This window comes from Platalea leucorodia, assembly GCF_965183815.1.
Source record: "Platalea leucorodia genome assembly, chromosome: 2".
Classification (NCBI taxonomy): domain Eukaryota; kingdom Metazoa; phylum Chordata; class Aves; order Pelecaniformes; family Threskiornithidae; genus Platalea; species Platalea leucorodia.
In genome coordinates, this window is record NC_138824.1 from 68438390 (window position 1) to 68453195 (window position 14806).

Consider the following 14806-nt stretch of genomic DNA (forward strand, 5'->3'; position numbering starts at 1 on the left):
GGAGAAAGGGGAAGAAACATGCATTCCCTCTCCCCCTGGACCTCAGGGAGATCTTACAGAAGAGAGATCCCTTTTTCTTTCCTGCATCACAGAACCTCTGAATGCTTCAAGTGACTAATACCAAGCATTTTTATTTTATTTGTTCTTGTTCTTAAACTGCTTGTTGAAAATTAAGCTCTGAGGAACAGGTCTTGGACTGAAGTGTTATTTGATGCCTTGTTCCTGCTCCTCGAGTGTGTAGTACATTTAAGTTCAAAAATTCAAACGTGAAACCAAGCTTTAGTTCCAAAAAAGTGAGCAGTACTGTGCCATTGCATCAAATGCTGCCCTCAGTTTTTCTTACTCTTATTTTTAAGGATTCTACAGAATTAGTCAGGGTACTGACTCAGGGTGCGGAGGTGCCCAGCCACCACTTACGGGCCAGAACCCTTATTCTGACCAGCAGCCTGTTTTCTGTTGTCATTTTCCTCTGCTTCTCCTCAACCACAGCCAGGGAGCAGGTCACAGCAACCTACTGATCTGTCCACCACCACCTTGTTCCCTGAAGAATACACAGCAGCAGCTGCTCCTCACACAACTGGACATAAGCCCAGCACACATATGGGACGTCTCCATTTTGGCCACATGATTATGTGTTCCCAGTTACACAGTTAAAGCTCACAGCTCAAGACTTCCTGAAGTTTCAGTCTCTTACTGCAGTCAGAAAGTATGCTATAGCAGTCCGTGCATCCTAAAAGTGCCTGAAGCGCCAGTCAGCAGTTGAGAATGCAAGATTCCATTATCCCTCTGATGGTAAATTCAATTTCTGAAGAGCACAACTCTCAAAACCTAGCTTACAAGCTAGTTTCAAAACGAGTTTTATAAACATACATATACACACCCCACACCCCCAGGTTTGTCATTCTAGTCAAAACATTTAAGTAAACCCAAGGATGTCACACCCTTTTCTTTTGAGACAAATGCTTTAGCTTACCAAACACCCAGACCTTCATCATCATAATCCAGCACTCTCTCCAGCAATAATGGAACACACCTTTCCAGATCCTATACAAATCCAGAGCTGGTAGAAAATGCCATTCAGTAATCTCAAGGGAGAACTAAGAAAGGAAAAGTAATACTCTGACTGTTTAATCTTGAAAGACAAATTCAGAGATCAAATAGAGAGAGAAGTCTAACCCTCATTCAAAAGCATTTTTTGGGCTGGTACATGATAACTTCAGAACTAATGGTATGAGAGAACCCAGGTTATCAGGGAATGTGCTAAGCACCAAAGGACAAAAAAACTACTGATTTTGGTGCAAGATAGAGAATTCAAAAATCAGCCTTTTGGGAAAACCTGGATCCCCCAAACTACCTTCTTCTTCAGGCAAAGGACCTCTCTGATATCACCTGCGATAGCTTGCTTGCATCAGAGGCAGATACTTGCATTTTTTCACATAAAAAAAAAATGAGACTACAGGTAAATTTTATAGGATAGTGGGAAGAGGTGAAACAAGTGGTCACAGAGAAAATAAGTGCTAAAAAGAAATGCAAGGGCTCAGACTAGTGAGGAAAAAAAACTGTGAGTAGCAATGACAGTAGCAGGGGACTTGCTGGAAGGATTGCACATACAGCTGCTGAATCAAAAAGCAGGAATAGCTTCATTTAAAAGAAAAGAGGAGGGGAGGAAAAAAACATGGTGACAGAGCAGGCAGAAAATAAGCTGCACAGAGGTTCTATTACAGGGAAGAACTAAGAGCAGCTGACACAGACAACAGCCTCCAAAACAAGGAGGGATAAGATGAGAGAGATGAGAGCTGCAGGGGATCCCTGAAACAAAAGGGTGTGAAGAGAGAGCACAAAGGAAAGTGGGGGTTAAACCCAGGAGACTGCAGGGAGCCTGTGATGTCTTAAAGCGAGACTCAAACTTAAAATCAGGCAAAGAAAAATAGACTGTAAAAGGTTTGTATCTGTATGCATGGTATTCTATGCTTTGTGTTACTACTGGCTTAAAAAATAAAAAACAGGACAAGCTCATTTTCTCAGTCCTCTCTGCTTAGTACAATTCAAGCTTTGTTACTACAGTGCAAACACTAACTGTAATCCAAGATTAATTAACCAAGTTATTAGAAACAGAATTCCACAGCAAATATACCACACTAACCTTTAAATATTTTCTGTTCTGTGAAATCCACCAATTTCAGCAGTTATCCAAAGCGCCTCTAGGTAACACACACGAAACCATTCGCCAGATATGAAATGAGATGAACAGCGTGTGCAGTCTCTTCTCACTCATTTAGAGGCAGTATTTCAGCAAGCCAAACTGTTTTTTAATATCATAATACATTTAATGTGATACATACCATTTGTATATGATGTTATATGGAATATGTTAAGAGCACTACTGAAAATACACACGTTTACAGTTTTAGCTGTATTTCTACCACATACCAGTTCTAACACGAACAATGAATCATTCCCTCAAAGCCTCCACGCCAGATGAACTCCCTTCCAGCCATTATCAAATGGAGGAACAAGCCTTCAACTGATTTTATAAGTGACCTACGCCAACGCTGGCTGCGTGCCTGCTCCTGCAAAGTGTCAGCTCAAGCAGTCAGCCCTAAAGAGCTGCAAAGCAGGCACAGCACCCCCCAGAAACCTGAGGGGAGGGGATCTCCAGGAGGCATTTGCAAGCAGATGACAGCAGCTCCTTTATGGGGCAGTTAGATCTTGGAGTAAGTCGGTGGCCTCAGCTGCTAATCTGCTTCCTCCTTCAGGAGGGTTTGGGATCACTGACCCACCCCTGCGCCGATACAGCCCTATCGCACAGTCCCCACATCCCGACAGCCTCCAGCTGACTTTCCCCGACCGATGCCTCTACGTATAACACTCATCTAAGTCACGAACGCTTTCAGCATCTCAACATCTCCCTGTGATGTAGCTTAACTGCATAAGCTACCTTGAAGAGTTTCTCAAGATCATATTCGAAGCCACATCAGTTGTCCCTCAAAAGTGCAGTGCATATTCAAATCTTCTAACAACCTTGCCTAACGCAGGGATATCTATATTTAGAAACCACAGAAATAGGGGCTCAGTAACCAGTTCTGCCAGTGGCATTCCTCTGAACACTGGTCAAGACACTAAGGTTGGTCATTGTGTGTTTTGCGCTCAGTTCACGAATATACTCGGGCACAAGCTTAACCTTAGCTTATCCATATATATCTATTTTTATATATATAGCTTAACTCATAGCAACATGCTAGATTCTTTTCAGCAGGCAAAGCTTTTTTTGGCTCAGAAAAACTGACGTTCTGGATGAGAAGACAGCCAAAGTCCATACTGGCTATCAAACCACAAAACTACTTCCACCAGGAAAATCGTGGTAATCGTTTTATTTTTACTGAACTGAATTTTCATGTATTGATGAAAGCTGTACAGTGTTCTCTGATGAGGAATCCATATGGTCTGCAGTTAAAGTATACTGCAAAGGCCATTTGTGGGCCGTAACAGGTACCGTTGATATCTATAAACCTGAGTTGTGCCTGAAGCTATCAAAGCTGTAAAAAAAAAAAAAAAAAATTATAGACAAGTGATTCTTAATAATCTATTTTGATATTACTAGTAAATAAAAGCATGCCTGTATTTTCATGCAAAGAACTACAATTACTACAAGGAAAATCAGAAAAAGTGTAGTAAAAAAATCTAAAAAAGAAAGTACTAAAATTACGTAATTCAGGGAAAATCAATTTATTTGGGGGGTATACTTGTGGTTATGGGGGTGTTAGGAGTGGGGTGAAAGTGTTCTTCCTTACTGTCCACAATTACAGGTTAGAAAGTATTATGCCACTAGTGTAACATAAAGGGTAGTATTCTGTAAATTCATTTACTATACTAAATGTCTGTAAATATATTTAAGTAATGCTAAAGTTGCATTCAAAGGCTTAGAATCAACACTTTAGGCACCTGGGATAAGTGACGTAATTACAGGAAACTTTTTTTTTTAAGGGAAAGGAATCCAGACATCTACTCAGTACATACCTTTCATTCTCTTAATTACCACCAGAATCAAAATTTCCCATAACTAACTCATATGAAACATTAAGAATAGGTATTGTTTCCCTTGGGTTTAAACTCCTCAAAAATCAACAACTACAAACATGCTGACCCACAGAAAAATACCAAGAAATATTCTGATACAGCATTGCAGACAGTTCCATCAAGTTGAAATGTCTGTGGCATTTTTCTCTTCTTTAAATGAGGAGAAGGATCAGTCTTTCAGAAGCTGCGAGCAGGTCCCCAGTCTCGCAACGCAAGTAGCACATTTGTGTCGCGGTTGTTCTGAGTACCTTCACAGACTAGGCTTTTCACCAAATGTTGGGGTAATGTAGCCACTGACATCTGGTTGCATTTTGGCAAATCTGCTCAGTACTAAGACACTGATAACTTTGCTTGTACCTGTTTGCTTCTGATCTCATCAAACATCCTCCCTCCTGTGTACAGAGATATCCCTGAAGAACCAAACAGTATATTCCATAAAGGTGTATGAAGTCTCAAAAAATTATACTACTAAAGGACATTTCCCAGAAGATTATATCTAAACTATAAAAAAAGAACTGCTCAAGGCACATATTAATATCGCAATCACTTTTCCAAATATTCTATTGTGAAAATACGATTTTTTTTTTTTGATTCAAAGACTGTAAGTGAATGAGGAACAAGTTGAAAAGCACAGAATGCCACTACATAAAATATGATGTTCTAAAATAGGTTAAATGCTTTTCAGATAGTTTCAGATTTGCAACAACTGAATGATTGCAATAAATTCCCAGAACCTTAGATTTCATCTGTAACTTCATACTAATTTAATTGCAGAAATGACAGATTTTTTTTTTTTAAAGGGTGCTGTCCACATAGATCTCTTCCTTTAAAGGGGGGTGGGGTGGGGGTGGGGGGCCGGAGAGAACCAAAAACAAACAACTGAAAAAAGCCAACTTGCCCAGCTAGATAAAAGACGACCTGGCAGATCTTGACAAGCACATACTAATATGCTAAAAGATATAAGATATGCTAAAACCTTCACCTGCTGTAAACACCTTCACTTTGGGCATGTTTAGTTCCCCTCCCCACTTCATGTTTTAAAGGGTAGAAGAAAAGATTACTCAATAAGCTAAATATCACAGAAATAAGTTCAACAAATAAAGACGACTCTAAATCCATAACCCAGATTCCAAACACCTATTTCCTTGAACAAAGCAATGGATTTTTTATTATTATTATTTTCACTGAACATTGAACTGTAAACTATTATAAAAAAGAACAAGAAAGAGATTCTGAAGATAAAACTCTAAAGTGTTTTATATTACATATTTGAAATAAATACAAATTTGGGCCACAGTCAGTAAAATACAAGCTCAATTTTGATTAGAAATTTTAGTAGAAAAATTGGAATAATTTTACTATGATTAAGCCTACTGTTTGATGAATCACTTGCTTTAGGATTGTGTGTTTGTTTTGTTTTTACATTAACAGCCCTTTCAAGAATATTTTAATTTTGCTACCTACACGGCACACAAAAAGTATAAAAGGAAGCTTACTGGAGTTTCTACTCCAGAAAATTATTACAAAAAGATTTCTCATTATTAGTCTTTAAACAAAAATGTTCAAGGTTATCCTGTGATCTGTTGGAAAGGCCAGCGTTATAAATTTGTCCATTACACTTAAAAAGACATATATCAGATAATTTTAAAATGTAGTGCAAAAGCCAACTGTAGCATCTCAGAGTTTCTATCCTAGTACTTCAGAATTTCCTTTTCAGTTTGAAGGAAATTGAATCATTTGCAAAAAACATATGTAGATGTTATACTTAAGACTGGATTGCATTTTTAATTCTAACTGGTTCACCTGCACTTTATTACACAAATTAAGTCTAATTTCAACATCTGATAACACTTCATTGAACAAGTATTTAACAGAACTCACAACTAATATCAAGGCACATGAGGACTTCATACATTGCTTTCCATTTGAAGGCTCCGAAATGTCAATAATTAGCCTTCGTAACTTCCTTCTGAAGAAGGTAACATTATTTTTATTTTATAAACATAGAATTTGAGTAAGAAATAATAAATCCACCTGGTAAAGTAATGAATGAAACTAAGATTCACAGTTTTCTGCTCCGTGTTGCAGCCACTACAATGCTGAGAGTTCATTCAGTGTTCTGCCTTTTTGCTTTTACTTTTTGGCACAGTTGTAATGAGGTTTCATTTCATTAAAAGTTTCTGTTAATAAATCTCTACTAAGCCACAGAGATCAACTACAGTTACTAGGAACAGACAGCAGGGTACATGAACTAACAGAAAGAAGATAGCCAGACTCTGCCACAAAATGAATCCTATGGAAAACATCAGCTTCATTAGGTTACTTCAGGTCTTCAGAGCTAGCCCAGGAAGATACTCTACATATACTGAAAGCAATTCTGGTCTGCTCTCACAGAACACCCACAAACTTTCTTTTCTCTTAATACTTTATAAGCTATTACTTAGTTTTTAGAATTTAATCAAAGAATAATATTACACCTGCTCCACCACAGGCTATGGATGGCCGCTACTCCTCCATACCTCTCACACCACCGTGTCCTGCCTACAGCACCTTCAGGGGAAAGCGTCCCACGTCAAAGCAGTAGGTAACAGGAGACAGGAGCCAAAACACAGTGGTAGCAATATCTAGTGCTTAATTAATAGTCAGAGCCTATCCTTTTTTCTTGTCTTTTTTTTGAAAGTAAGAGCTAAAACTCATTTGTCTCAGATCACTGAAGGAAAAAGACTTGCTATTTAATCACCCATCTAGCAGTTCAAAAAAAAAAAAAAGGGGGGGAGGAGGGGGAATCACAAGTACTACTCTACATAAAAGCAAAAACCAAGCAATACATCCAGTTCACTCGTTATCTTTAGTTTTGAAAATAACCACTGAACTTGAACCACTCACCTTTGGCACACTGTTAAAAGGATCCAGGCAGTGAAAGGTAGGACTCTCCAACAAAGTTATGTACACCACTATCTGAAACAACAAACAACACATATTTTAGTTTCAGCACTAAACTTAGAAGACCTTTAGCTAGGTAATTTAGTTTTCATACTATAAAAATCTCCTAAGAGACACTGAAGAGCAGGCAGAATGGCTCTAACTTGATCCACCTGTTTAGCATAAATAGAATCCATCTTCATATTTAACTTTTCTCGATGAATACAAAGTCAATTTAACCACAGACAATCCAAACCATCTAGGCAAGAAAGCAACTACAAACCCAGCCATCACAATACAGAGAAAAATCAGTCAAGAAACGGGATTAAAAATTCAGCACAGTTTTAGAAAGATTACGTTTTTAAAAGGACCATTATTTACTGTTTCCTTCACTTTTACATTAGTCAGTTTAACTTGCCCATACTTCCTAAGAAAAAAGAAATGCTGTTACACATGGAAAACCGCGGTGCATCAGCAAAAGCATAGCCAGCAGTTTTGTGGGACAGGACTACTTCCACCCGGGAGGCACTCACACACATCTGGACATGTAAACCAGCTGGATTACTACCGTGTGTGGTTTGGGGCCCACCGGCCCAACAAAAATGAGCGCTGACAGAGGCGGTGAGGCTGGTCATAGGGCTGGAGAACTCCGTTAAGGGAAATTCTGGCTGGATGTAAAGAAGTCACAAGGGTAGCTAAGCACAGCCACATGGCCCCTGAGAAGTGATGGACCTTCTTCCTAAGAGAGTCTCAAATTCTCCTGGACATGGCCCCAGCTGCGGCCGTAGCCCTGCCGGGAGCTGGACGGCACAAGCCTCCAGAGGTCCCTCCTGGCCTCCATTGTTCTGTTAAGTATTTCTAGCCACAAAAGTAACCTTTCAGAAGAGACTTCCAAGTATTTAAGCATTTGTTTCTGTTTTTTTAATGATGCTTCTGCCTCCTTAGGATGTCTGACAAATTCAGGCTGTGTAAACCCATTAAGATCCAATTCAAGGAGAAGGAAAAAATCCTGAGCGCCTTCCAGCGCTGCAGCCCCTAGCTCACAAGGACGATATGTTACAACTCCCACTCAACCTGAGGCAACTCATGCACAAATGTTTCTGTTCAAAGTCTTCTCTGAACAGATTCCAACCAGTTGCCACTCTACGAAAGCATCCTATGAAGAAATTCTATCAGAAAGAGCAATTCATCCAATGATCCCATGCATCATAATGATGGAGAAAAAGAAAAAGTAGTGACAAAGGTATCATAAATACCTTACACAGACGTTTAAAAGTGAGATTTAGACTTCCACCCATTAATAAGTGGAGTAACAGAACTACTAAAACCACAGTTTGACAAACATTTAAGCATAAACATATTGTTAGGGGGTAAAGCCCGAGAGAGTCCCTGCCCCTCAGCGGCTCACCCTTTGCTCCCCAGCAGCTGCAAGGGGAGCGAGAGCATTGCTAGCCCTCCTGAAAAACACACAAGGAAAAAACAAACAAACAAACAAAAAAACCCCCACACAACACTGAGGAGGGCAAATCGTGAGGAAGTGTTACTCAAACAGAAGAGGCTCCTGATCCAGTTCAGCACCTGAATGAAGACATGCCTGTGACAGCAGAGAGCAGATGGGAGCGGAGGGTGACCTGCTCCCGTCTCCCCTGCCAGGCTGCTGGCTGGAACGCCTGCTGCCCCAACACCCCACCTGGGTCTTGAGCTTTCTGCAGACACGGACCGCGGGCAACCACACTTTGCTGTATCAATTTTCCTACCCAGTTACAGACCTTAACTGTGTTCTCGCTGAAAACTGCTCTATATTTGAAATTATAAGACTGATATCAAGTAAATGGGAAAGATACCTTAATAAGTGAAGCAACATTAAAACCCTGCGGCAGGGCAGATCTATTTTCCTACTGGCTGAATGTTTTGTAGTACATGTTTTTATCCTGTCAATAATGCAAGAACATTTTTAATACTAAGGGGAAAAAGTGAGAAAATAAAAGTCACTTCATTTTTGTTACAAATCTTCTGAACAGTACTATCTTTCCCCTTCCTACCTCACAAATCATCTACTGCCCATTACCATCCACCACTGAACTACTGTACCAAGCTTCTGACCTTGTTTTTCTTCTTCTTTTTAATTTTGTTCCTTAAAGAAAAAACCCAACGCCCCCTCAATTATTGCTTCCACCTTTACAAATACACATTTGCATAGAGAACTTGCACTTGAAAGTGAGCTGAAAAACAGTACTGTCAATCATCAATACCTGAAAAAACTAACCTTGTATTTATTAGTCAACTGGGGAGGAAGTACAGTTGGGGAAAATAAGAGTCCAAATTCCATCTAAATACATAAGAAAAGAATGAGTCATGTTTTTATCTCAATATAACGATACTAACTTCCTTCTATACAGCAAGAATAGTTTTATTTTCACAGCTCAATTAACATACATTAAAAGTAGCTCAGAATGTTAATAGTGATAGTGCAAAGAATCAAAGGAAGAAGACCCACAAGAAAACCTCATTCCTACCAACACTTTGATTGAAATAAAACTCTGTTAGTCTAACAGACACACGAGTGCACGATGCAGACTGGTCTCTGTCCTCTCTGGGCTCAATTCCATTTGCATTTTGACCTCCTTTTCTATTTTGCTCCTGGTAAAAATCTTCACTTTGCTATGGAAGAGCCAGAGGAAGTTTTCTGCGAGGAGTCACACCAAGAGCCACTTCCCCAGAAGAGTAACCAATTTCCATCACACACCCCCGCAGCCCAAAGCTTCGCCTGCATCACTGTGACTTGCAGAGTGACTCAAACTCAGGATGGAAACCTGGTCTGCAAATAATTAGCTTACACTTTAAATATGTTCCTTGAAGCAATCTTTCAGTTATAGAAGTGCAAGATCTTTCTTCTCAAGGGGCAGTAAATGGAAACAGCAGTTAGGGCTTGGGACTATCTGCCCCCAGGCAGAGGGTTTGCACCATAGGTGGGGTTTTCTGGTTCTGCTGCTGCATCCTACCAGCCAGGCCCCTAGACAGCTGTATCAGACAGCAAAGCCAGGCTCTGTGGGAATGAATAGTTAAACTTTGAGAGTACAAAATACTCTCCATCGGCCTTCAAAAGCCTTGGAACACACATGGCAAATGCTTACTGTCCACCCAAAAGACAAATTGGTGCAACATTAGAAAACTTGGGAAACAAAGCCAACAACTTTTTTGAAGGGCAGCAAGGCAAACAGAGGCACAGAGCTGGGAGGTCGTGTCCCATGGTATCACCAGTGCCCATCACTTCTGTGCCACCTAGTGTGACGTCCATTTGTCATACCTCAATCCTAATACCCATACTATGGCAGTAATGTCAGCCCTGCTGCACGCAAAATGCCACGGTTCCTTACCATTCACGACTGCCTTCCTATCCTACGCTTACCGTGAGGCCCAGAGCAGAGGAACAGAAGATGACAACAAGGAACAGGAATGGCAGAGCATGGGAACTGGATGAACGTGTGATTAAAAACATGCAAGGTAGAAAGACAGATTTGTCTACGTTTGAACGGCAACCTCAGTCACTGTCATTTGTTTTCTAGACCAAGGTCCTCGGAACACAAGGACTATAACAAGTCTCACAGTAAAAAGCACTTCTGAACAGTCAGAAATAAAAGTCTGAACTTGATGCTTGCAAACAAGCACCAGAAGATAAATATCAGTAACATCTAATATAGTAAGCACCTTATATTTAACTGTGTAATCTGTAAAGATTACAACCTTAAGAATAAATTAGTGCTCTTGTAATGATTATATTACAAGTAATATATACATATAAATACATACAATATATAATATATAATATATACATATAATATATTATATTACAATTAATATAATCTTGTAATGATTATATTACAAGTAACATCCAAAGTTATTAGCCACCTTTCCTTTCACTAATAGCTCTGATGTGCCCCATTTTCTTTATCCCCATGGCTAAAATCCAGATTCAGCCTTACAATGACTATTTCAATGACAATTCTCTCAGGCTCTCTTCCTAACACCCGACCACCTCCTATTTAAATTCTGACATGAAATAGCTAAAATAATCTCTTTGATACTTAATGTGCTAATACACAAGAATGACCTGACCATAAACCTGTACTGCACAGAGTGGGAATTTTACCTCCAATAGTAAGGCATTCAAGTGACTCTGATAACTATGATAAAATTCAACAATTGACATATTACTGGTGACCTTCTGGAGAACAAATGAAAAGCATCACATTAATACAAATTCTCCTGTGGAGAAGATCAAGCTGGCAATCTGCCAGTTCATTACACCATCTAGCTCCACTCCAACATTAAATATTGCCTTCCTTTGTAATTGACTGAAATACACTGGAGCAACTGCAGGTAACCACTTCGGGCTATTAAAGTATTCCATTAAGACTTCTCCATTAGGCAGATATTTCAAATGAAGTTACATCAAAATAGGCCATGTTCAAAATATTTTAACTATGCAGACAATTGGGCAAGCACATTCCAGCAGCAGACAGATCAACCTAAGCACTCAAAAGCTCCATGCCTGAATTTGCTTAAAGGGAAAAGAAACCCACCAAATTTATTCAAGACTCAAGCATATGCTTAGTATTTTAACCTCCTAGTCATATATATCCTCACAAAACTCACTTAATATTACCTTCTAAAGCTAAGAAAGTGGTAATGTTAAAATAGGCAACTATTCTTTAACTCGGATAAGTCAAAGGCATTCATTGAATACTATGTTTTAAAACTAAGCATGAAACACAGGGAGAAAAGAGAAAGCAAGACTGGATTAATATCATATTTAAGGTTTCAAAAAGGCAACAGATTGCAATGTTGCATTGCAATGTGTATAACATTCTGAAAACAAACAAAAAAAATTAAAATCCTTTCATGCTATATACTCTACACAACTAAGCTTCTCTTCTCTTAAGATTGCGGTTCCTTAACAGCAAGGAAGCAAGTGAAATGGGGCACAAGAACAGGTTCACTGCCTTGCATGCAGAAAAGACTGCCAGATACTTAAAACACTGTAAAAGATTTAAGCCTGTATGCCAGCTGTGAAAATGAGACTAAAGCAAAGACAAACTTCTGTGTTTAAATGGGCTTTTTTAAGCAGTCCGGGTTGGGAGCCATCACCAGAGGCTGTAAGGGTTAGCCTAAGAAATTCCGGTCTCTTCTGAACAGCGCACAGGCAGGAGGTTGTGTATCTTCTCTGTGCTCCTATCTGGCACGCAAGAGCTGTAGTACACCTCCTGGCCATGCTGTCTGGATCAAAGAGGAAGCGATTAGACATGTATCGTTGCTCGCTCAAACAACTTTCTGGGTTTCCTTTGTTTTTGTTGTCTGGTTTTTTTTTTTAAATAAACATATACTTGGGGGGGAATGGGGAAAGGAACACAACTAGAGAAAGAGCACTATGGCTCATCACTTTAACCACATGCAATCAAAGAGGCTACGCTGACCTATATTCTCATTTAACTCCTGCAGTCAAATGCATATCTTCTGCAGACTCTGGTGTATACATGACACATTTTCAAAAAACAAGAACATTTTTTACATCTACTTGCACAACCACCAACTCCCAATCTACTCATGAAACACAAACAGTTGACTGTCTAAATAATATCAACGTTTAAAATAAATACTGTATTTCAAAACCCAACTTCCATTGCCAGCTTCCCCGGTAGTTGCAATCCATCCGGATGCATGACTAGCATCTTTTTAAATTGGAAAGAAATGAGGAGGGTTACATCTTTAGTGACTGCATCTGCTAAGAATTCTACAAGATATATATAGTACAGATCCACATTATTCTATTAAGAGGAATCACACGCTTCTTACATTCTCCCAGCTAGAAGTTTCCCTCAAAAGTCTGAGCTATTAAAAAACCTAATACTGATACGAAATTACTACCTAAACTCACTGTAATATGCAAATTTTTTTAATTCCTGGCTTAAGCAGGATTTTCCATCTTAATGCTTACTGATATTGACCTAATTCAAATTTGATTATGCTGAGCTGCAAACTTCCAGGGCAGTACCTGCATGAGAAGAAGAAAAAAACCCACAAAGGAGAGTGGAGAACTCGTGAATGGGAGGCCAGGAAGCCTCCCCCCAGCAAGGCTACTAACTTTTGAGAGGACATGTAATATTGCAATCTCAAAAACAAAAAAAAATCACGACCAACAAAAACTCAGACACACCTGCCTTTCAGACTGATAATCAAGCATCAAAATACATGCAAGCCGTGTCCAGTCACTCTCTGCAAGCTGAAGAAGGCTCACAACAAAGGTACCATGCCACCAAAACAGCCCCAGGTTTTTTAAGCACTCCTATTCAAGAGCCATCTGTGAAAGGTGAAGTATTCAAACTCCATTTTATCTCAATTCCCTTATTTTTTTCTTTTCTATTTACAATAAGGAATAGGAACTCACCACCTTTCTAATTTTCCTTGTTTAAGGGTTTACAAGCTGGCTATGGAAGTGCCATGTATAAATATCCCTAAAGCCCACATAGGAGAAGCAACAAAGGTCTTGATTTATGCTTAGGACAGCTCTAAGCACCTCAAGAACCCTTACAAATGTATGCTGAAAGACCCGAATTACTAATTATAATTGCAGATAGATAAGCAGAAACTGAACTACGTGTACCAAGGCTGTTCTTAAACTTTGTCTCACACTATCTTTAAGGAAAGGAAAGGATTAGACTTCAACCTTAGGTAGTGCTTAACTAAGCAAGCCTCTCAGGCCATGGTTTGAACACGAGATAATTATTTTGGTTTCTTTAATAGGATACCTCACTATTCAAATTACAGATTTCATTTTTAGAAACATGTTAGCATTTATAGTTAGATAACTGTCTTCACACTTTAGAAATTAGTATTTTATACATATAGTTTAATAATTCATTCCAGTGAACTTCAGCCTTTTTCTGATTGATACTTTAATTTTTTGTTTGCAAAAACTGCACAATGACAGTCTTTTCCTTTAAGTGAAATCAGCTCAGAATCTTTGAATACCTGAGTGGTTAACAACTCATGAGCCCAAGCAGCTCCTTCACAAAGCTGTTTTTCCTATTGCATCTTTGCCACTCAAGTGTTTTACATAAAGACACGTACAACCCATCAAATCATACCAGTTCTTCCAAACCTCTCTACTAGAGTCAGAGCTTTTAATTCAATGCTTGTGGATTTCAGGGCTGTGAAAGATGACTACAAACAGTATATTAATACACTCTTTACAGTAATCTCGTAATCTGCACATCTAAGTTACTGAAAATGCACACCTCCACTGGAAAGAGGCATTCACAGATGCCTTTTGGAGAAGTGAAAACCACAGGTTCTAATGAATTAGCTACCACAGAAGGATGCAACGCTAACTCACTATCAGAGAAACACTAGGCAGACATGCCTGGTTACCACTCTTTGCTAGGGAGACCAATGTTTAAAATAAGCAAATAAAACTCACATCTACACAGTTAGAAAGGATTTGCTTTGGGGTGAGATGTAACAGAAAATGGACTGTAGCCGGAGCTACAGAAAGACTACAGATCACTAATACAGTAGAGTCAAGTAAGGCACACTTAGCCCACTGGCAATTCAAAGTTAAAGGCTGACTACAATCCTTATTAGAGATCCTGTTCTGGTAAATTATTCATTCTTTCTTAGTCCAAGGAAAATCTTTCTTATGTGTACATTCAACATAGCACTGTCTGAATTTAAAATAATAGTGCCACTACTGTCTTGGTGCTAAACTATATGGATAAGGTGATATTAAGAGGGATAGGTCAAGGTCAGT

General features: G+C 39.1%; 1 protein-coding gene across 3 annotated transcripts in view; it reads right to left on the reverse strand.

The window, feature by feature from the left end:
* Positions 1 to 14806, reverse strand: part of NCK2 (NCK adaptor protein 2) — an 86916-nt gene that overhangs the window by 46374 nt on the left and 25736 nt on the right. For 2 of the 3 annotated variants that reach the window (XM_082337890.1, XM_082337892.1), the window contains exon 2: positions 6964 to 7035. The gene's annotated coding sequence lies outside the window, so the exon portion shown is untranslated. Of the gene's footprint in view, positions 1 to 2430; positions 2521 to 6963; positions 7036 to 14806 lie in introns of those variants that run through there. The other variant, XM_082337891.1, reaches the window with a different exon arrangement.